The sequence below is a fragment of the Rhyacophila brunnea genome, unplaced genomic scaffold (genome assembly GCF_057557595.1).
Source record: "Rhyacophila brunnea isolate RB1 unplaced genomic scaffold, BYU_Rbru_1.0 scaffold_2, whole genome shotgun sequence".
In the NCBI taxonomy this organism is placed as follows: domain Eukaryota; kingdom Metazoa; phylum Arthropoda; class Insecta; order Trichoptera; family Rhyacophilidae; genus Rhyacophila; species Rhyacophila brunnea.
In genome coordinates, this window is record NW_028232859.1 from 29,536,999 (window position 1) to 29,562,663 (window position 25,665).

The window sequence follows — 25,665 nt, forward strand, 5'->3', positions numbered from 1 at the left end:
TATTCTCTATGGATGAAAAATAAAAAGGTTTGTTGTTTTAACTGTCATAATTAATGAGCAAACTATCACACGATTATAAAAGTTATTTAGCGAAGAGGTGTTGCCATTTTTATAATTTTTAAGAACACAAGATGTATTACAAACATAATTGAAGAGGAAAAAATGCTGCACAGGCAAATGTTGTAGAAAAAACACATTTGATAGATGAGATCCTTACATTGGATTATTCATTATTAAAATCATTACGGGGCGCCATCTGGCACTACCATTTTCGCCCCATATAATTTATAACACTATTCACCGTAATATAAAAGTTACATCGTTCCATTTTCATTAAATATTTCATCATGACACGTTAGTCTAGCATTAATCCTAACATTACGTATGAACTATTATCATGCAAAACAGTTTCAATATAACTCCTAAAGTTGTTTGTGTACAATGAAGACAAGATCGGCAATTACAAATGGAAAGCGAAAGGAGGGCAGAAATTAATGTAATATTGTTTGATTCATGTTAGGCATTGTCGATCCATTTATTCAAATATGGCTCTAATAAGATAACCATAAATCAATCATTTGCATAGGACCATAAAATTCTCATGTCACGACTTTGACGAATTGGCTCATTTGGAAAAGAGAAAATACGAGCTCCCAGTATGTAGGTAGGTACATCTATACTTTATAAAAAGCAGTAAAAATACTGGATATATTTTCTAGCCATAAAATCATCATATTATGTACTTATTAGTTTAGCGGAAGTAAGCGGCAGCGAAGATCTAGGACTGAGAAAAATGGAAGGATCTTAGGAGACCTTCATGTAGTACCTAGTAGAATGACCTAGAACTGATGATAATTTACTAAGTATAAAGACTACAATTATTATGGACTTAGATAAAATAGTTTAATGTACAATTGAACATTACTAAGAGCAGTCAGACATAGGTAAACTATTTTAATTTGTGTGTACAGATGGAAGTATCTGTTTTTTACGATGAAAGTTAATCGTGAAATTTTGATGATGAAAAAACATTTACCGATGAGATTTGATTTACCAATTCGGCGTTTTTAGGTTAATTTAGTTTTATATCAATTGAATTTCGTTTAATTAATCGCAATTATGTGTTTATTATAAGTAATGCAAGGCTTAATGATGTACAGTAATGTAATTAATCTTTTCCTTTCTTCAAAATGGCGTAAAACTAAACATGCGATATGCCATGGTACTGAAGCAATAACCTTAAAATAGTGTTGTAATTTTAGTTTACACGGGTGAGTCATAAAAGCAGATAATGTGCAATTTTAGTGTGATTCGTTGCGCCAATTTGGTGTTTGAGGCGAAAAACAATTCCAACCACCATAACGTTGCTCATTTCAAAATTAACGACATGTTTGATCGATCGGGAGCGAAAATTTTATTATTATAACTGCTTTGTCTAGACATAACACTCAGTAATGAGCGCATAACGTTTACCACTTTGGGAAAACCATTTTCTTTGATTGTCCAAGGTTATAAAAGGTCATGTTCAGGAAATATGTGTTTGATATGAATATAATACGTATCATATTGCCGATGTCACATTAACCAGATCACACATCTTTCAATATAGGTATTATAATCACTTTTTTCAGCGAAATGCTTCCATAGATATAACAATATAAGTAATATATATCTAATTAATAAATTAAAACTTTAGTCTCCAGAGCATCGCAGAATATGACATCAAGCACCCCCATGGTATTACGTGTGCACGGTGGTGTCCCAGAGGAAATCTTAAGCTTTGACTCGCACTGCAATAGAATATGCTTAAATACTAAAACGACATTAAAGTAAAACTAGAGTATCAAATTAGCACAAAGCAAGAAAATGTAAAGTAGATAATAAAGGAAGAGCGTACCACGAAAACATAAAAAAAGATAACAAAATAATATAACGAATGAAATTTTGAAATTCCGTTCGGAAGATTAACTATGCTATGAATATAAATAATATATTCAATTATGACTGGAAAAATGTGATTGATGGTGGAAGGGTGTGGAGTCTGTACATTTCATGGTAGATTTCGACTGTCAACAATGACGCTCGCGGAAAAATAAACACATAGATAAGACCTACCGAATAATATGAATTTCGTAAAGACGTTTTTATGGAAATGAAGGACTGCATCAAAACATGTAAAATTTCAGATTTAACATATTATAGGAAATGCATTCACCAGGTTGAACAAAAACCCGGTGATACACATAAGACTAATATGCGGTGAAGTTAAGTCTCGCAAAAATGAATGAATGAATGAATGAAGGTGTGGGTTTTCCGTTTCTAATGACGTAAAATGTATTGAAAAGCTAACAATGTGAGGAAACGCAAATTTCTTGTTACACACATAAATATGTTTGTGGTCATGTGAAAATTGCATCTAACGCATTTTTTTTTAATTTGTGGCTATTTGCAAAAAGCTGATGTCACTTATCGTTATTTTTCAGGAATAGGTGCTTAACTTAGAGATTTTTACTGAAGTTGGTAAATACACTATTTTCTGTAGAATCGACCAATTAACATTATCTTTTTCTTTTATATAGGTAGCTAGTGAAAAATCACATTAAATCTTAAAGTAGTGATATATCAGCTTTTGGCAAATTTGTACTTGCTTAATCTTCTCCGACCATGTCCGATCCTAATAGGATCATATGGGCCTCCACAGAGTAGAGGTTTGTATTAACAGATTTTTTTTTACGAGAAATGGATGTCAGCCACTTGCTCAACCTATTAGGTCCATACCCTGACTCACACAAATATTGAAAAACAATATGTGTACTTGCCAGACCCACGATTCGAACCTGGGACCCACGGCATGATAGTCCAACGCTTATGCCGCGCGGCCACCGTGGGCTTAATCTTCAGCTCCTTATTAATATGTTTCAGTTAATCGTATAGGGGGCGACAAACGGCAACAGAGTAAAAATGAGGAGAATATGACGGAAACGTTAAATAATGCAAAAAGTTGTATAATGTGTATCGGAAGTGAAATAAACACTAAGAAACACGGCATAAAAACCAAATATGTTGTTAGATATCCCTGGATTAGACTGATGCATTTTGTTTTGTAGTACAATCCAGTAGATAGTTGATTAAACATAGTTTATTAATTGTTATGATAATACCGGTGCATTAAATTGGAAAACGTGAGACAGCAATGTACTAAAATAGACAAACAATATGACAGATCCGATGACCCGGTCGGGAAGGTACCACGACCAGCCCACGCCGAACACCACGGCAGTCTATCATTCCAAAAAGATCATACTCGCAGAGCGCCAACATCTCACGACTAGGTCACGGAAACACTGAACACCGGCTACCATGGCAATAAAATAATACCCACGGTGTGATTGATAAGAAATACGCTGTGAACGTGAAGAATATATTAGAAAGATGGGCATCAAATGATAGGCTTCATAAGAATGTGCTATTTTCAATAACAGGGTGGTTTGCAATTCCACGAGCACAATAATATATTACTTTCTTCGCCAGTCATTTAATTTAAAAATAATCACGAAGAATTTAGTATTATGTGTAAATCATGAACGTACAACGATATCCTCTTGACTTAAAATGGCGAAACTGGAAGTCCTACATCACCTACGATAACTCCAATACGTGTGCATATAAACTGTTCACGTAGGTAGGTGGCAAAATGTCCGTTTTGGAAGCTTGGGTCCAGACCATGGACCTAATACATTGAGTGAATGGCTAAAAACAAACCTAAACAATATTTTTTCTTGGAAATCATACATTGGGCGGAGGCGAAGAGCCACACCAGATTATAGAGTCAATGATGATGATGTTACTTGGACTGGTGTTTACGAGTTAGAACTGTTTGATTTTTTGAGACTTTCACAAAAATAAACCGGTATTTGTACTACCTTGACCCCTCAAGAGAGTGACCCCAGTAAAGAGATATATGAAGGGTGGATAAGGAAAAATCGTCATCATCATCATCAGTGGCTCAATAACTCAGGACAGGTCTTAGACTCCTCCAAAAATATCTTCCATTTCCCCCCTAACCTAAGTCAATTTCTTCGATGTGTCTGCACCGGCCGGACTGTTCCAGCGCCTCTAGGAATTATAATCACTCATTTTGGAAAACAATGATGTAGACCAAACTACGGTGGTAACCAAAATACTTATCGGAAAAGGTGGTAGAACTTTATTATAATTAGGTAACATTAGCTTTTGTTATTACTAATTTTTTTTAAAATACATTAATAACTTTGTTCCAAAACAATTAGCTACTGCATATAGGTCAAATATGTAGTAATCGCAAGTACTCGTATTTTAAGTTTTCCTTTTCAACGCCAGCATTTCCAAAAATGGCAAACTGAAAAAATATATAATGAATGTTTCATGCGCCGTCGTTTCAAAGTGTTGAGCGGTATGGTAATGATATCGCGTGAATGAAAAACAACCCTTAGAGTGAGGGATGACAGCGAAAGGGCGCGGCATATCAAACTCGAGTGAATGCTTAATGCTTCACTGCTAAGTTATTGGGGCCAACATTAATAATTTATACAGATTATCGTGCTCTAAATAAAACTGTAAAAGTGATGATACTACACTCCCAAATGGCAAGAAACAATGCGGTTTTTATGATTATTGATGACACGTTTTATGGCGAGGTTTTAACCATTAATAGGAAAATGCTATATCATCCATTGTTTTGAGGTCTTTAGGGGTTTATGTTTAAATTTTAGTATTTTATACGTTGCGTAGGTATTATATATGTATTCAGAATTTGATCGCATACGCCAGGCATCTTCCAACACGTCGATCGCACTATAGGTCCATAGGAATTGAGTTGTGAAAAAGTAAAAAGCGCGAGTCTACATTCGGTTTTCATATAATATGATTTTATCGAGATTTTGAATGGAGAGCATTAAAATTATCTTATTTTTATTTCCTCCGACCATGTCCGATCCTAATAGGATCATATGGGCATCCACAGAGTAGAGGTATGTCTTAACACTTTTTTTTTTTACGAGAAATGGATGTCAGCCACTTGCTCAACCTATTAGGTCCATACCCTGACTCACACACAAATTGAAAAACAATATGTGTAGTTGCCAGACCCAGGATTCGAACCTGGGACCTTCGGCGTGATAGTCCAGAGCTTAAGCCGCGCGGCCTCCTACTAGCTTATGTGAAACTCGTTGTCAAGTTAACCCTGAAAAAGCCCACGGGACCTCGTCATATCACTTGATTCCTATTCCGCGTGAGTGAGACAATCGAAGATATGAATCCTCTCGCTTTAAACTGATGTGTATTTTCCCATTAAAAGCACGTGGTATGCTCTTTGCACAGTAGGAGAATAGCTCGACAATGAGTGTCCAAAAGAAGACCAAAACTTATAATTTTCACGACGAATGGAACAACGAGTAGTTATTTGCGATCGTGAAAGACAATTAGTGTTGTCTAATTTTCATCAGCCAAATATGATACGTTTGTTCAAGTTAAATAGTGATAATGGAGGAGTATGGTCGATCACAATTTACTTGAAGTCGGACTTGCCTAACATCTACCATGGGTCGGATTGTGAATATTATACATTTTCAAATGTTTCAATTTATCTGCGATGTTCGGGTGTCGAAAATAGTATTTTTATTTAAATAAACTATATAATATTCTTTATATACACTACGGCAGGCCATGCTGCCCAATTACTGTAGTGTAGTGAAATACAAGTGTAAGTAGACGTGAAACAATCATAATATAAACACCCGGGTTTTGATGAAAACACATAAACCTACAGCGAAAAATGCTATTCAAGTTAATTTTTGATATAGGTATATTGATTTATGTAGATTTTACACAAACAACATAAATGTACTGATTTATTTGCCGAGAAAAAGCCAAATGTGATAAAATGTTTGAAGAAATTTGTCAGTTTTGTTGCTTTGAAAACAATGCCGACAACGATGGTTTTACGTTATCACATTCTACTTAGTTAAAGTTATTTGTGATAGATTATACGTTAGTATTTATGGAACATTTTGGTGCAATTTGACTGTAAAAAAAAAACATTTCAAAGCCGCCTCGCGTGACTGAAAGTGGATCCCATTTCTTGTCTACGTCCGTTTCAGTCTATGCATGATTGTACATTTTTTACAACGATAAAATGAAAATTAATTCAGATTGTTCTTTTTCTAGCTACATGCTTTGCACAATACGAAGTTCACTTAGTTAGGTACGCCAATTAAATTTGAATTGAGAACGATAATTATTTATTTTATATTTAGGTTGGTAGTGTTGGTACACGCCACAAAATATTAGAGCTACATAACTGGCATAATAATATTCGATATTTTGGTCTTTTTTATGACGCATTATAATAAGTTTCAAGTATTTGAAATAAGAACCACAAAACATATTTAGGTTTTCAAGAACCTAGGTGAGATAATATCCATATCATGTTTAAATTTATAATTTTGTGCTAAGTATTGTGGTTGATGTTTTTTAATATTGTCAAGATCCTCCGGCGATTGTTTGCAATATTGTGGTTGCAGTGTGGTGTAATCAAAGTTTATGAAACCAGTGTTCTTTAATGTTCATTTTACTGTCTGTTCTTGGCAATTGTTTACACAGATTGTACCTATAGCCAGCGTGCTTGGCTTTTATTTCACAGAAGTAGGTAATCAAACAATAATAACAATAACGCACAGAAGTTGCGCTCACGATTCGACAACGCTTCACAATAGACGTTGCTTTATATTGGGATATAAAAATTTAACAAAACCAAAAAGCTGTCGTTCAACGAGCATTTTCGTAGAAACTACGTAGATTATTGCAAAGCAACTTACTTAATCAACCATATTACACTATGACATAAATTTTATCGATTAAACGAAAACCGAATTATGTCGGTATATAAATTTTCTCGTGAATATTGCCTAAAATAAATTAATTTAACCTACACAAATTCAACAGAGATCATAACTGTAAAATAAATGAAACTGGATAGAATACCTTAATAGGTATACTGTGGATCAAGTATCGCCAGTAAAATTGTTTTATTTTTTAATGCACTAGCCGTAGAACGGTCGGCTACAAAACCGTGGGTTGACAGTTTGAATGTTGTGGTTAGTTTAAATTCGCAGGCTGTTTTTCCAACATGTTTTTGGATCCAGAAGGAACTACAATCACTGCGTCTTGTATGTTAGGATAACGCCTACTCTTGGGATGATCCAAATATTTTGTTTTAGAACGAAAATAGTAATTTATCTTTACATTTTTTATATTTTCACGATGTTAAAAACAAATTTCGACATACGAATATAATATAACAATATATTATTTGAGTATAATATTGTCGTTGTTTAATTATTTAATAATAACTTTATATGGAGAGTGGCCGTCGTACATTTTACATATTATTTAGACTTAAGAGTTATTACCTGTCTATAAGAATGAACAGTACTTTGTTAATAACATGAAGATTATTAATAATTGTGTAACCTGGTGACTACCTATTCGGTTTATTAATGACAACATAATATTTTCAACATTGTACTACTTTAAATATTATGTAGGCGCCTTATTGGAGTACAAGTGTGGAAGACTGTAATAGATTTTGTATAATACTTATATCGTGTTATCAGGACAGTGCTGACTGATGAGTGTGACGAGTTGCTATATAGTCAAATACCCTAGAAACCAGTTCAACGTCAATATTAATGCCTAATATAATATAATAATGTATGAAACATATAGTATAACCTTCGTCATGGCCATTTTACTTTTAATACAGCATAAAACTTCAATAGTTCCCGGCGTCAACATCAGAGTGCCCTATTTTAAACACTTCAATCTATCGAACGCCACGGCTATAAAACTGGAAAACCTCTTAACTGCTTTGTGGACAATTTCTGCGCCATCATAATGACATACATAGTAAGAATTGTTACTTTCACAAAATGCAGATGAGTCTATTTTAAAGACTTCCTTGAATTTATTACTATACATTAGTTTGTCTGTAATTATAAGAAATGCCACAGGGAATACCTATAACAGTTTAATCACTAGTGTTATTTAAAAAGTCGTCAATATGTAAATTTGTAAATCATGCAATAAGATTTTACTTATTCAATACATATTTATATAAAAACGATAGGTTCAATGTATAATACTGAAAGTGCTTTATGATATTTAATTTCAAGAGTAACATCGAAAATAACAAAAACTTTTATATCACCGTCCTGGAACCAGACCATAGTATCTAAAAAAAACTTAGGATTGAGTTTGCAATTTATATAAGTATTCAATCCTCTATCGTAAAACTATCGTATCAAATTCAAAATTATTGGTATGAAACTATGCGAAATACTTACTACAGTTCATATGGGGCTCAACACTTATTATTATTAACTTCGCTATACGTATCAATACCAGTGGTTTCCAAACTTTATGTTACTACGGCTCCCTTAAAAAAATCTAATCTTGGCGCCTGCCCTCTCTATTTCATTAAATAATACAGATACCGTTTAAATAGTCAACAATGTACTAATACAAAAATGAAAAGAAAATATAAAAATAAAAAAGGTTATTATTGTCATTTTTAAATTAATTTATTTTTCATGCGATGAATGTACTATACACACAACAGCACAGTCAATTACAATAGTAGTATATCCAAATTCATCATCGTTCATTGACAAATGGATTCTATCATGGGCCCCACATCCTGAAGCGGGCCCCCAGGCCAGGATCTTTTGGCGAGCCCACCTACCTATCGCTGAGGTTAAGGGCAGTGTGGTGCTCTAAAGTAGTGTTTCCTAAATTATACACGGGAGTTATCATTTAAGTACCTATAGCAATCATCATATAATGATCACATCAAATTACAACGCACAGTCTTGAAACAAAGTAGCGTACTTTTAGTAGTACTTTTTTTCTAACTATTAGAGTAAATTTGTGATGTCTGTTACGCTCGGGCCCCCGGGCTCTTTATAAACTATGCATTTGCAAACTGCAAACCTGTGGCTACATTTGTGTTAAACTTTTCGCGCCTCCCTTTGCAACACACCGCGCCTCCCAGTTTGGAAATCGCTGATCTATACAAATGTCAGATTCCGTCGTATCGGTGTGGTTTCGTGGATCTTTGTTTTAATTATATCTACTCCACCAAATAAGTACACTATTACATATTATTATGTCTTTTGGTTTGGTTTAGTGAGTCCAACATATATGTATCTATTTTTCTCATAGGAAGTATTATAGTCTGGTTCCAGAACGGCGATATGCTTAGGTACTTAGGTACGTATATTATCAATTATCACAATTTACGACCGGGGTTTTCCTGATTGTTACGCATCCAATTAAAAAAATATAAGATTGCAATAGTTCATAATATACTTAATACTAAAATGACTATAAATTTATATTATACACAGTATGTAACGGTAAATAATTACAAGATAAAAAGAACTTTTTATATACCTACATCGTTTTTAAATTTTCTGTTGAATTATATAAACTTGACTTGACTAGCTTAAACGATCAAAGAATTTGTATTTGATAGAAATACTGAATAATGAAATGTCATGTCATATTGATTTCCATAGTAACGCACGTATATATTATTTAATAATTTAGTTTCTAGCAACAACCAATAATGGTATCGAAATAACTTTTCATACAAAACAGAATTAACTAAAAATGAATTCAATTCTACTTAAAGATGGCTAAAAGTATTAAAAAATGCATTGGCATCGTGTTCTGAAAATATATTCTAACAGTTTCAAATGTCTAGCTAGTCGGGAAGTTAATTGAAAATCGATTGCAAGATTTGTACCGGACAAACAACCACCGGACAAATAAAAATACGACCTAAGAAAAACGTTGTAAAAATACCAATGAATTACCGACGTCATTATTTTTATTTCGCTCCATATCTCATATTCTCATACATACTATCTCATACATCTCCGTATCTAAATGTTTTTTAATGTGTTGGCAAACAGAACTATCGTCAAAAATATCGAATAAAAACTATATAAATAGTATTTACAACATATATGTTGGTATATCTGCATTGTTATGAACGATATCACGTATAGATTAAACGATTACGAGCATTACGATCAGTGAAATGGCAAATAATTTTCAACAATAAGTGGGACGTAATTTCGCACTCGTTGCCAATCGGAGAGGGATAGTTGAGCTGTGAGCACGTCAATTTGTTTTGTAATGGCGTCGGAGAAATATATTCTTAAATCGTGTAAAGATGACTAAAAAACGTTACGCATTCACTCGAAAAAGAAAACATGTCAATAAATATATTATTATTATAACTAATATAACAATAAACATAACATTAAATGGGCGCATGTTGAATTTTTATGACAAATTATGTTTTGTTAGTCACGCGTCGCGTAGTAACGATCTTTTTAGACCATGCCTTAGCTGAAGTATAGTTAACGTTAGTTATAGAGTTGCAAGATAATGTTTAAAAAAGTTGAAAAGTCTATGTGATTTGTCTTACAGGAGATGCGTTTATAAGCTGCCTCAGCAGACGATGCGTTGGCCTGAAGAAAGAAAAATGGGGTGTTTGATTATTTATCGCTGATGTGCTTGAGTGACATATCTTCGGAGGAAGAAGTAACGAGAGGCGGGAAGTTGTGGCGTTGAAGTGAAGTGGGATAAATATGTGATTGGCCTCGTTCCGTTTACTCACCATGCTTCTATTCCATCAATCAGCAAGAGTTTCCTCTTTGGAGCGAGGAATGTCAAGCTATATATACTGCTTGCCATGTGTACATAATAAATATATGGAATTATTATTATTTAACGATTTATTTTGATTTTCTTTGTCGTGAGAATAATCATATACGTATCTGTGGCGCGCGGTCATAGATGCTGTAGATGAGGAGCATGTATAAAAAAATATAAAGTACTGTGCAATGATAATCAAATCAAATTTATTTATTTTACATATAATGAACATAACGAATTATAAATTCAAAGCGTTCAGGACATGACATAAAATAAGTGTTTTTTTAAACAACATTGTAACAATTTTTTAAATAAAAATACAGAGAAATATGAGTTAATAATATAATAAGTAATAAAATAAGAAATAATATACGAAAAGAACTAAAATAAAATAACAAAAATAAAAGTTGACGGAAGCTCACATAGTAACTGTTGATAGACCCTATCTTAAAAACTTATAAAACAACGTCCATCTAAATTCACCCTCACGTAAGTTCAATATCCGAAGCGATTTCTTTAAACATGGTTATAACGTACCTATTATGCACGTATATAATATAATGTACTTAAACATTTTTTGAATATCACAAAACTACCTACCTAGGTACCACTCCACAATACTATATACCATACTTCTTCATCTGCTTTTCCACCAAGATATAATAATATGTAACAAACAGTAAGTATTTAGGTACAGGTTCCTGATAGCAGAGGCCGACCTCCAACAGTGGATAGCATAATGATATAATGAACAATCTTTTTTACTCTTAATAATTGTGGAAATACGGAGTAATTGGATACGACAGAGAAAATATTTTGTTTTTTATTTATCGTGCAATTATTTCTTTAATTTAACTAATACCAGTTTACATACACCAGGCGAGACGGATCATGGTTAAATTAAAAAAAATGAATGAATTATAAAACGAACATTATGATAAAATAAGGAAAACATAAGATATTTAGTAATTAAATTGAACACATAAATAATATTACACAATGATAATTATTCTACATTTTTGATTATTAATCGATAATTATTTCGGTTGTCATATCATTATCGAGACTACCTACTAATTTAAGTAATATGTATTATCAATATTGTCATTTAACAAAATGAAATTCTGTTAAGTAAGTACATGTTAACTAAGATAATAAAAAAAATATTGAAATCCTTATATTAATTATTTAAACGGTGTAAAATGGAATTCCAACATGAAGAAATAATACCTTCATAATTTTATTTACAAATTGGAGAATATATTTTTATGAATTAAGAAATGTACCTACTCATCATTGAAATTAACGAATTTGGGGGTTGATGCAAAAGTTACGTCAAACCAATGATGTTAAACAAAAGCTTTTTGAATGGTGGACACACTACCATGAAACTCAATTCAATATAACGAGTAACGACCACATTTTTACATAAATATCATGCGACAATTTATTATATTTTAAGACTTTTTTGCAATGCTGAAGTATATTATAATGTTCGGTCCTGAATCCCCATAATATTCGTTTACGGTATAATAATAATATGCCGTTTAGGTATTTGATCTTCATTCAAATATGAAACGAATACACAGCCAGAACATTATACCTGTCCTATAGATGTGCAGGCATGTGTATTATTATTTCGATTATTATGATTTCAAATATATGTCAAAAGAGCCTATCGCTCCTTCCTGCGAAAAACGATAAATATATCTCCTTTGATGGAGCTGAAGGTTGGAGCCCATAAGAGGATTCTTTTGGCGCTCGTTTTAAACGCAGCAAAGCATTCGAATCCCCCAGTCGTCAGATCTCGTAGTGAATAATCGCTGTACATAACAGAGGCATTCAACATTATTTTATATTATAGTTATGTATATTTTTATAAGTTTAAAATATGATAAATTTTGGACGTGTTAGAGAAACTTACCGTAAATCGTAAGACAGATTAAGAAATATGGACAATATTATTATATGCGTGCGAATGAAGACAGTTTAATATCAAAATGATTTCAGTATATATGTCATAAATATTCCATATTTTTAAACAACTATCAGACATTTAGTCAATGCTTTGAAACTAATATTAACTCATCATTAAAGCAATGATTCAGTTATTTAAGTCATAGAAATATTTCGAGCAGCTTTATTCAAACCTCCCGCGAGTGTTCCAAAAAAATGATTGTATCCACGATAAATGATATCTCAAATTTACAAATGGTGAGAAGAATGGTGATGTTTGCCGCGACTTTTAACCATGACCTCTGTCAGGCGCCTGATCATTAAATTCGTATACGTCTGACCGTCAAATAGTATATAGAAATTGTATTAAGGCTATACCTCAGTTGAGGCATGGTCTCTAAAAGATCGTGGCTAGGTGATGCGCGGATTGTGCATATGACGCGTGCCGAACGAAATATAATTTGTCATATAAATCCAACATGCGTCCATTTAATATTCTGTTTTTTGTTCTATTAGTAACAATAATAATATATTCATTGACATGACATTGTTTTCTTTTTCAAGTAAATGGGTAACGTTTTTTAGTCATCTTTACACGATTTAAGAATTAATACCCCCGTCGCCATCACGAAACAAATTGACGTGTTGACAGCTCGACGTTCACTCTCCGTTTTCCAGCGAGTCCAAAATTTCGTCGCACCTATAGTTGAAAATTATTTGCCGTTTCACTGAAGTACCGTCTTAAGCAGACACGTTGTGTTGGCAGAATAGGATAAAAGTACTGTAAATATGAACACGATTTTGCAATATTATTTCACTGTACTTACTGTATGATAATTTTTTCAACCACATTCATATGTTAATAAAATAATGAAAATCATTTCAATATACGAGTATAGAGTAGAGTGGATCGACACACATGTATATGGAAAGGGGGAGTTTTATTCTTCACTTTATAATGCGTCAATTAGTATAGCAAAGCCTAGAAATAACAACACAAATAATGTACATACATATATGTCAAAGGGGAAGAGGTTGCCCGAATAAACATTTTAGGTACATACCATTTATACTTGGTTAATATTAAGTATTAAATGTAGAAATTAAAAAAAAATGAGATAGTCTGTAGATCGTCGTCAGAGTGAAGTACCCATTGTAAAATATCTGTTAATTATGAATTATTTTATGAGATGAAAAATATTATTATACGTATTCAATATATTTCTAACAAGTGTCTACTTTTGACATTTCCTAACTAATACAAACACACTGTCTGGTGATTAAATTTGGTATATTTTTATATTATATATATCAATGTGGTCCGCGATTTTTTGATTTAAAGTACGAGTAGCATCTATATAAAGTCAGATAACCCAATCCTCAATGTATAATGCTTTCGGCGGAAAGAATGAATTATGTAACGCAGCGATGTTTTTATGTGTGTCGCGAGCTGAGTTTTGATGTTCTTCCTCGTAAACCAGCACGAGCAGACTTATTTTTATTATTGTGAAAGTGGTAGATAAAATTAATAATTTATTCATGCAAACATACTTTCCACTAAACTTCGATACAAAGATGACTGACGTATTTAAATTTTATACGTTTACAGTTTCATATAATAGAATGAATATTAGTATGCATTATTTCATCATCATCTTCATCATCCTGGTTATATCCACTGGTGGATGAAATTCTCACCAAGCTGATTCCTTTGCTCAACGTCATGTAAGTACCTACATTGCATTTACACGTACATACTTCCGCAAAACCTAAATATTTCGTCGATCCAATAGCCTATATGTATAATGTATATTATTATGTAGCCTTCTAGGAACAGAACAGAATTAATAAGATAGAAATGTGAAGCCAGTCGCCAAAGCAATAATTTGAAGTGAGATTTGGTTAATAAAAAAATAAAAACCTTTGGAATATTCTCAAATATTAACACTATTGAATGCGCGTTTCATTTACGTTACGAATTTTCATGATGCAGACATAACTATTAATAATAACATTCTTTAACACGTGTTTAAGTTTATCCCATATTTCTCAAAATTCGAGAATTAATCTTGGTTACAGCCGCACTCAGAAGGCAATTCACTTCCAATGATTTTTGTGTTCCCTGTTTTTATCTATAAGTACCTATGCAATTTTTCTAGTTAAGTAGATATTTCTAATTGTTGGTATTGATAAATGTTGTTATATCAATGGTTGTAGATTGTTTCAGAGATATCATTAACCATGTTATACGAGGGTGGGTCAATAATACTTTAGAAAAAAGCATTAAAACAGTTTTTATTTTTGTATTTTTTTTTTATTTCTCAACATAATCTCCTTGGAGCTCAATACACTTGGTTAGACGTTTCTCAATTTTTTTTAAACCGTCAGAAAAATAAGTTTTCGGAAGGTCCTCAAAATAAGCATTTGTCCGATCGATGACTTCTTCATTTGAAAAAAAACGTTGTCCACTTAGCCATTTTTTTAAGTTTGGGAAAAGGAAAAAGTCACTGGGGGCTAAATCTGGCGAATACGGTGGGTGGTCGACCAATTCGAACTTCAATTCTTCAATTTTAGCCATTGATCGTAAACATGTGTGAACACGGGCATTGTCCTGATGAAAGAGGATTTTTTTCCTGTTTCAATGAGGCCATTTTTCTTCAATTTCGTTTTTTAGCTGGTCCAATAAAGATGCATAATAATCCCCTGTTATTGTTTTTCCTTTTTCCAAATAGTCAACGAAAATAATTTCACGTGCATCCCAAAATACAGTAGCAATAACCTTACCAGCTGATTTTACGGTTTTCGCCTTCTTTGGACATGGTTTGTCTTCGCAATCCACTGCTTTGACTGTTCTTTCGTCTCGGGAGTATAGTGGTGTATCCATGTTTCATCTACAGTCACAAAGCGACGAAAAAATTCATCCGGATTGCGTTGCATGAGCGACAACAGGGCTTTAGAGGCCACCACCCTATTGCGTTTATTGTCGACTGTGAGCAAACGCGGCACCCATCTTGCAGAAATATTTTTCATGCCCAATTTGTCATGTAAAATAGAAATGACGCTACCTTTTGAGATCCCTGTAACCTCAATTATCTCACTCAACTTTAATCTTCGGTCACTTAACACCATATCGTGGATTTTATTGATCATTTCTGGTGTAGTCACCTCTACAGGACGTCCTGAGCGTGGTTCATCCTTTGTTGATGTACGACCACGTTTAAATTCATTTAACCAGTTATAAATAGTTGCAAGTGAAGGAGCAGATATGCCGTGAACTAAATCCAACTCATTTTTTATTTCCTTTGCTGTTAACCCTTTTATATTAAAATGTTTAATAACAGCTCTAAACTCAATTTTCTCCATTTTCCATTTTTCCATTTTCCACAAGCAATTTTTTTTTTTAATGTACGAAAAACACACAACAACCCGACCAATCTGATTGAAACTTCGCAGCATACTGAATCGGTAGTGCCGCTGCATGAAAACAAACCGCTTACAGTACTAGTCGCGCCACTTGTCGGCTTTTCTAAGTACTTATTGACCCACCCTCGTAACAAAAAGAGTATTTTTCAGGTTTCGTAGACAAATCCCTAAGCGATAGTGCCCATAGAACGCGTCGAGCGGGCGAAGTCGGTGTATGAAGCGTTTATTCATAACCATAATACACGTCTCTTGCCGCGCATTACTCTTCACCTATGTAATAAGCGGCCCAAGCAGCACAAAATAATTATTATTACAGCGTCTCTCATAACAAAGCAATAAAAATATTATATTATTTCGGGGCTTGTAATTAATATTTACGACGACATTATTCAGCCAGCGAAATATATGACACGGAATAAAATTAAACAAAGAGATCTCTGTTATTAAATAATTGCTTCTCGCCCGTCGATCGACGACGCCTCGAGCAGCGTGATTTTGGTAGCCGTGTTCAATGAATGGACTTCTTTGTATTTTCATTAAATCGTATCGCCGAGAAGCGAAAAACGGTGACTCATGCGGCAGGCGGGGCACAAGGCATCGTCAAGTCCAGTGTGCGCTGGCATATTTGATTACGTTGTATTTTCGATGATTTACGCGCCACTTGTAGAAATTTTGCGCGAGCGCCGCACTCGCTGCGTCAGTGGGCTTTATGCCTAATTCTTCCCACTGTTACGCTGCTTTATACATTTCCCTGTATGGTGAGTAGGTTGCAAGATATTATGCTTTCTATTGCAGATTCTACTTCAGAATCATACGTCTCTTTTGATAGTGATAAGTACCAGATATTTTGACTTCCTCTTCTCCACTCAAGTACTGTCGAACAAGATCTTCTTGTCAACGTGTTAAAACTGTGAACTAATAAGCCCATCTTAACGACTTCCGGTTATCGACGAGTTGTCTACGTGCCCCTCCTATTTAGTTAATCGCACTTCGCGACTCCAGCGGCTTCCGGTTATTTCCCAGATTTTCTTGTCGGACAGAAGTGATGTGATGCACCCAGAAACTATTTACTGTTGTCAATGGATTTCGAATAAATAATTAAAATAGCATAGATAAACCCCACAAAAAAAAATAATTCACCGTATTTGTAACAAAATTGTATACTGTTACAGTTAACAGTACATAATTAAATGGTGGCAGTTTCATTATTATATCTTGCATGCCGCATCTCAGTGGCGGAGCACACAGCAAGAAGCCGTGCGATGCGTGCACGGAGCCTAAACGGCACTTGCCTTTTAAGATTCTCGCGCATCGGACGGCTACTCGCAGTGTATTTTGGCCCCTAGTGGTGATCAGCCGAATTATAAATCTATGACCTCGATCCACGGTTTCATTCTGTACTCTATTGACTATATACAGAGCTATGAATCGCAGCCGTGATATTCTGGTCATAGAACCGATACTTGTTTGTTTTTGTGAGGTATGGGTACTAGGTATTTCTTGGAATTTTATACGTTGTTAAAAGCCTGGACAAATAATCATAACGACATTATATTATTTGAATACGCAAATTAATATTATGCAAATAAGCGATTTCTAGTCGCATTTTATACACAAACGTCGTGTCACTGATATTAAACCGAAAGCAAGAGGTCGTAATGCTGTAAGAGCTTCTTAATCGATTCAAAATGGAATCGATAAATAAATAATTTATAGACAAAGTAACGTTGACAAACTTTCAACCTACGAGGTTATAAATATTTCAAAGTGTTTTCTATCTAGCTGCTCATAAACTGATAGATGCGGTGAACTAAAGTGCATGCAGCGATTAAAATAACATATTTTCCATTTGATAACGTAACTAATATCCCCACCGAATTGTACATGCACTTTAAATAAAAGTAAACAATTTTAAGATACTGCCTTCCTCCTGTTTACATAATGGAAATTGAGTTTCTTTTTAATGTGGAGTACTTTCTAAAAGAAGATTTTTTATGACACTCATAAACATGGCGTATTTGTATAAAATATAATATTATGTTTAACATGAAGAAGAGTTCAATTGATCGGCGTATTCTTGGAGAAATTGCTATTCAAACAAATAGTGAATTTCGTTTCGTGTTTAAATGTATCCATTCGCTGTACTGATTAAATTTGGTTGCACATTTTGGTAGATTTAATATATTTCCGTAATCGTTTGTAGATACTAAGCTCGCTCATACACAGATTTATCTTTATGGATCATGGGCACATGAAACCTTGAATGTATTGAAGAATTTAACGTCATACAAACCACTATTTACACGGTTGACTAGGGCTGTCAAATAGTATCTATACATTGAAGTAGATATCGATAGTTTTTCTTTCGATATGACGACCCTAAGTATGACAACAATGCATGAACATCCACAGATTAGACTGATTAGGGGTAGCTTACTTTTTCATGTGTATAAGCAGGCTCGCACATCTAAACCCGTCTCGTTTGCGACATGTCCGATGTGTCGTAATCGTTATTCATAAAACACACATTATCTTATGGATCTTAGCACACTGTTTGGAATGAAACAATTTAGTTTGAAAAAAAAATCTGGTGTTGCTTGCAACAAATCTCATGCGACTCCGCCTGCAGTCGCTCGCCATCCGAGTTGCGGTTACACATGCGCACACGCCACCAGCCGGAAAATTCGGGCCATTCGTATTCCGTCGCAAACCTCGGCGATGGCGATCATCGTATCTCATACATATCTACGTCCAAAATGAACGCAACAACATTTACTTCGTTCAAGAAAATTGAGAAATATCCGTGTATATATGACAAATAGATGTGCCTAATTGACAGATGGACCCGATATTTTCGCCTAATACTTCAACATTTGCGGTATCGATACATAATAATCGCTGTTTCGGAGTCTGATACTCTGGCGTTTGACTACGTTTCGAGAGGTTACGCGCATCGCTGTCTCTAGGCTCCTATGTGCGCGGTCAAATATGCAATATGCTTGCAACATTCCTGCAAGGTTTGATTCATAACTGTGCTGCAGACGACACGAGTTTAGATATGCGAGCCGGCTTAGTTTTATAAGTAATTTTCGCAACTTTCTTTCTTTGTAGGTAGGTAATGGGTGCTTCGGTAACCAATGCCGGTAGGATCTATATATTTTAATCATGAAAAATAATTATGTTTAATATGTAATATACCAGTTTATAACTAGGGACCAAGAAGAGTGGAGTGAGCTAAGGGAGGTCTTCATCCAGCAGTGGATCAACCCCGGCTGATGATGATGATAACAGTTTCCATATGAGAATATCTATGAAATCTAGTTAAGTTTATCGGAGTGATTAAACAAACATCTTGTTGAATAGGCTCATTTATGATGCGATGAATATTAAATGATATTGAGCTTGCACGAATCTCGACCCTATGTATTTAAAATAGATTTATGCCATGTCTTCGCAGATGACACACTAAGCTGGTCGTAATTATGATACACAAGTCTTGTATGTAAATAAATATTAGTGTTACTTTTTAACTACTCATTTGAATACGTTTAGCAAATGGTTCACGTTTTCATCACTTATATTTCTACACTTCATAGGTGTGTTTTATACAATAGCAATATTCACGTCATCACAATGTAACCGGAATTAGTAATGAATAAAATTTACCAGTTAGTATTGACGTGTACGTACATACTGTGAAATTGTCTAGTATAGAGAGCCTCGTAAGGAGTTCGGAAATCAAGATTTAAATTCGTCGAAATGCTAAGTGCTTCGCAGAACGCTAGTATAGATACTATGTACAGTCCAATTATAAAAAAACGCTAATTTCACAGACGATATTATCTAGAAATATGCTAAGTAGGTACGTAGTATGTAATATAGAAAAGCGAAACGAAAAATTAAAAAAATGTCGTAACTACGATTGTAAGTACATTCTTTTTCATTGATTGGCTTTTCGCTTATCAGAGTTTAAAACCATTACGCCATCTGATGTGAAAAGAAGTTGATTAAAATCACATTCTAAAAGATAGATGAATAACTAAGACCGAAAACTGCTCAACACTGTAAAAAAATATTTGGTATTATGCTACGTCGCAGGTCTGGGCAAACTTTTTGGATGAAGGGCCACATCAGGAGTAAAATGAGCTACGAGCCCGCAAGTAAAGTAGATTATTTATTATCATGAACAAGGAATTACAACATAAAAAAATAAATGATTCTCTAATAGCCAACAATTTAATGAGATGAATGAAACTGTTTTACATTTTTAACAATTATAATTTCAGGTGTTAATTTTGTAGGGTTGAGATTCTTAAGACTGTTCATCGGTGATGCTTGGTGGTATATTCATACTTTATTTAAAAAAAGGCGTTAAGATGTAGAAAACTACGATTAAAGCTCGTGGGCCTTAAGTTTGCCCAGACCTGAGCTACGGGTATGTTAGCTGCTAAAATTTACAGCTCTTTGACTTACGTATTCAATAATATGATTTATTTGGTATTCGAATGACCAATAGTGTCCCAGTGGCGCCTCGTGCAATACCAAAATGACAGGATTCTCCGAAGATAGAGCTTTCTGCCCGCGTCATCGGTAAAGCCCAATGCATTACATACTATTATGATGGGGCATGACTCATGAATTGACTGCATCGTGACCGCAGAATCACGTGTGCGGCGCGCTGTGAGCTGCATAACTGGCCACCCTTCGACACTCGCCCGACAATGAAACGGTATAATTATTACTTTCCCCAATGCCGTGCAACTATGCAGAATATGGAAAGCGTAATGTCGATTAAGGAACTTAATAGCCACTACGATTGACTAAATTTTGAAAATGAAAATACATGTAGGTACATTCATTTAGTCGTAGTCGTTGTAACCCCAAACTGTTTATTTGTAAGATCTGAAGATTAAAATGGTATTTCTTCTCATTAAAGTTTGATTTTTACTAAAACGCGTGTTTTCGAAAACATATTATACTGTTTTCAACAGCAAATATCTCATAAACGGTCAGAGATAGAAAAAAAACGTATGATATAAAAATTTTAGGAAATTTAATAACCTTTAAAATTGTATATGACAATATTTTTACTACGACCCACCGTTTTTGAAATATAAGCGAAAAAGCAAAAAAAAAAATCCCAAAATTTTGCGGTTTTTTGCCCGCCAAAAGTTGTGCCGAAGTCATCCGAATTGGCAAACTCGTTTTTTTCTTACTCATTTATCATATATACAAGTAGGAAAAAATCTTCTACCCCACCTTTTGCAACCATAAAGTACAGATTGACTGGACTATATTATATAATATGTAAAATAAATACTAAATTATTATCACAATATTTCAAATTGTATGAAATCTACAACGATGTGGTATTTGTGGAGAAAAAACCGTTAAAATATGATTATTATAAATTTATGAAGAAATATGTATCAGATACGTAGATATATTTTGAAATATTAAAATAAAAAGTAGATTGATGGTTATTGTAGTTTTGTTTACTGTCAAAAATACTATTCGTACCGAGAGTACATAGTAGAGAGTACCGAGAGTACATAGAAAGTACATATATTTAAAAAATGGATGACTTATATTACTCAACAAGTAAATAGCTATACGTATTGGCAAAACCTATGGCCTTATAAGATTGTATGACTATTTTAGGGATCGATTGTATTTAAACATGATATTTGGTTTCTCGATTATACCAGGCATCTCGGCTATTATATAACACTATCTCTATCGAAATGATGACTTCAATTCGTTCCGCGAAATCGATGAATTTTTTTAATACCTACAAGAAAAAAATAAAGCAGTCCAATATAATATAACGTTTACTTAAAAAAATACAATAAGTATGCATTATATTCACATTTAAGCGTACGCCCATGGCCCCTTAAGGGAGTTCATTTTCAAATTCTGGTCACGGCCAGTACCATTCAGTAGTGGATAATAATAATTGCACCCCGATCACCGACTGAATTGAACCCATTGAGAAAATTGAACCTATCGCATTGCGGTAATGAAAATAGTTGGTTATGTATATTCATACAACTCTTATCTACGTGATAATGGTGATGATTTACAGCCATTATTGTCATATAGTGAATCTCTACTCCAAGTATGTCTTTAACTACTGTCAAAAGTATAAAGTAAGTTTGATAGTTATTAATGTTATTATACTTATTATAAAAATTATTCATACTATTCGATATTTACAAGTATTGATCAGTGGCGACTAAATAATAAAATTAAACGAGCATTCAACTAAAAGTCCTTCCTGAAATTCCTTTTTGAGCATTGTCTAAATACGCATCATATATTATTATAATAATATTATACATATTATTATGTCGCAAATCGAATAAGTTGTTTCTGTTGAATACATATATTATGGAGTTATCGGTGAATTCCAGATACGATTTGAATAAAAATTGATGATACTATTTTGCGGACAAATATTATCAAAGCATTGTGCTATGCCAGTAAACGATCATTCTTCCACAGTTTACGGAATAACTTCAAATAAAAAATACATACATATTATACAGTAGGTACCTACTCCATATCGTTTTTGTAATCGTAATCATTCGCGACTTAAATCAAACAAAAACATAAGTACCTAACACAAACTACCATAGTGAAAAAAATTGTGCTAAATTAGCTTGTGTTAGTTATATCATATAATTTAGTACATTAATCATGTCGCATTCGTTATTTTATTTATCCTAAAATAATTATTATTATTTAAAAAAATTCACAACTTAATTCATCTTTCAATTTTATATTGTCATTGAGATTTTTAAATTTCATTGATTTCGTTGTTGTCATTGGTGTCATCATCGGGGGTGCGACAACCCGGTGTGGGTCCTGGCCTCCTCCAACAGCTCCCTCCACCTGTCCCTATCCAGTGTGGCCGCTTTCCAATTTGGTATACCCAGAATACGGCAGTCACTGGCAGCTCCATCCAACCAGCGAATCTTTGGCCTCCCTCTTCTTCTACGTCCTATTGGATTGCTGGACATCACTCTCTTTGCCGGTTCATTGTCATTCTTACGGTGCACATGACCTAGCCATCGCAGTCTCCCAATCTTAATTGATTGAACTGCGCTGCAATCTTCGTACAGCCCGTAGAGCACAGCATTATATCTTCTCCTCCAATTGGTGCCATCCCTGATCGGTCCATATATACGGCGGAGAATTTTTCTTTCAAAGATGTTCAGGGCTCGTTCATTTCGCAGAGTTAATGTCCAGATTTCCGATGCGTAGGTGAGCACTGGCTTTACAAGTGTCTTGTAAAGCCAGTGCTTTTAGTTCGGCGAGATAGTATGCGGGACTTAAAATGTCTCAACAGGCCAAAGTAGCATTTATTCGCAGACATGATTCTCTTGTTGATTTCTTCTGTAATATCATTATGTCGAGTTACAAGAGATCCAAGGTATATGAAACTGTCGACCGTATCAAACTTGTATGTGCCAATATCTGACTTTGGTGCGACTTCTCGTGGTGTGACATAGACAGGTGTCATTGGTGTACACTGTACATAATATTCATCAAAAATACTGGATATAATATCATATTCTATAGTTATTGAAACCCCGTATCACAGTATGTACTATTCTTTTCAGTTTCTCTAACTAAGGCCAAACAATAAGAAAGTATTATTTCTTTTGATATTATATAGTTGATGATTGATTATTATACAATCAATTCATACGATGACGTTTAATTGCAAAACTGGCTAAGTTCCTATGAACTAAAAACACAGTTCAGTCAATAAATAAAATGATGAAGGATGACGTACGTATTCGATTAAAATAAATTTTAAATGAAAAATAATGTCTATAATTAATTATTTATTAATATTATTGGCTAGCCTAGACCGGTGATCGGTTTTTTGACATCACCGTTATAAAATATATTCTTAATTAATTCTAATGCAGAAAGGTTAGCAGCAATAAATGCAAATTTCAGCATTATCGCTGGCTGTTGGTTATATACGTGATGTGATCATTAAAGATAGTAATTATAATTATTAAATCAGAGATAATCTTTACGATTCAATCATCTTCCATATAACTAACGACATAATGAAAAGAATATTATTTTGCGCGAAAAACGGGTAGGTAAGTTAATTATCTGATTCAAAATTCAAAAGTAACTTCAATTAAAAATTATGGCTTAATAAATCATGGAAAATTGATATCTAACAATAGACGCATATTAATTTGCAATGTTTATGGCTTCTGTAGTAGGTAATTTAATGGAATAAGAATATGGCTGATTTCCATAGCCGCTAAGGCTATAAAATTCCATAATAATAAAAATCGGTAAATAATAAATATTAAAACATTTCAATTTGACTCGAAAACGTATAATACGATGCATACACGTAAAAGGCCATCCATACAATGAAACCGCATGTGGTTTTGACCGTGTGCCCTTCTAAACTTATGATTTCTTTTCATGGGAATATATTTCCATGAACAGAAATCATAAGTTTAGTTCACCAAACGTGATTTCATTCTTTGGATAAACACCTTATAGTGGGATAATTATCGTGAAACTAATACATTCCACAATCGATTATAATAACTGTCATCATTCGTTCTAAAATATGATAGTTATGCCGCATTCTGAAGAGGTTTTTAACAGTTTTTTTTTTTAACTTTATATGGTTGTAATCTATTCGGGCAACCCAACAGGTCCATAATCTGAATCCAACATTCAGATTGAAGAAACAGCGAATGAATGTGGCAGACGAGGAATTGGAGCCTGCGTCTCATGGCTTCAGAAGAGGACATTCGCCATTCGTCGACGGTGAGCGATATAACTATATCCCTAATCAATTATTTATCTGTATTTACAATTTACCTATTAATGTCAGACATCATTAGATTTAAAAGCTGCATACATTCATAATGCATCCTATGCATAGCTTCAGTTTATCATATAGGGGAAATGGAGGGCCAAAAACCTAAAATAATAGGTACATAATTCTTGGTTGAAAAAAAATGGATCGATCAAATCATAAAAACCTGATTTTGTAGCAGTAGGTAATTAAAACTAAGATTAAAACAAAAAAATCCAACATTCAGTCAAATCCATACATATATAGTGAAAAGTTACCTATACTTAGAAATATATTAAAAATATATTTTGCCATAATAAAGGTGATAGCGGATCCAAATAAAAATTATTAACATTTGGTTAATCATAAGTAAACTTTCAAATCAATTAATTCCGATTCATGTATAATGAATGGATTTAATTACTAATTAATGTCAGAGAACTGTGAAGATGATGTGTGGTATTAGTATTAGTGTTTTAGGCCTTTGGTTTTATGGGTTATTCGTGTGTAGAAATCAACATGAATTATGGATTCCAAATATGGTAATGAGACGTCACATTAAATGTTAAGTATCATCCCATCTTGGTTATGGAGTAATAGATTAGGTAATTATATTTCTATTTTAAGATAGGAAAACTCTCTAATGACCGCACGGGTTTTAAAAGTGGACGGTA

At 33.7% G+C, this 25,665-nt stretch overlaps 1 protein-coding gene across 2 annotated transcripts in view; it reads right to left on the bottom strand.

Annotated features, from left to right (window-relative positions):
* Positions 1 to 25,665, bottom strand: part of Sema1b (Semaphorin 1b) — a 467,015-nt gene that overhangs the window by 61,693 nt on the left and 379,657 nt on the right. The gene's annotated exons all lie outside the window — the stretch shown is intronic.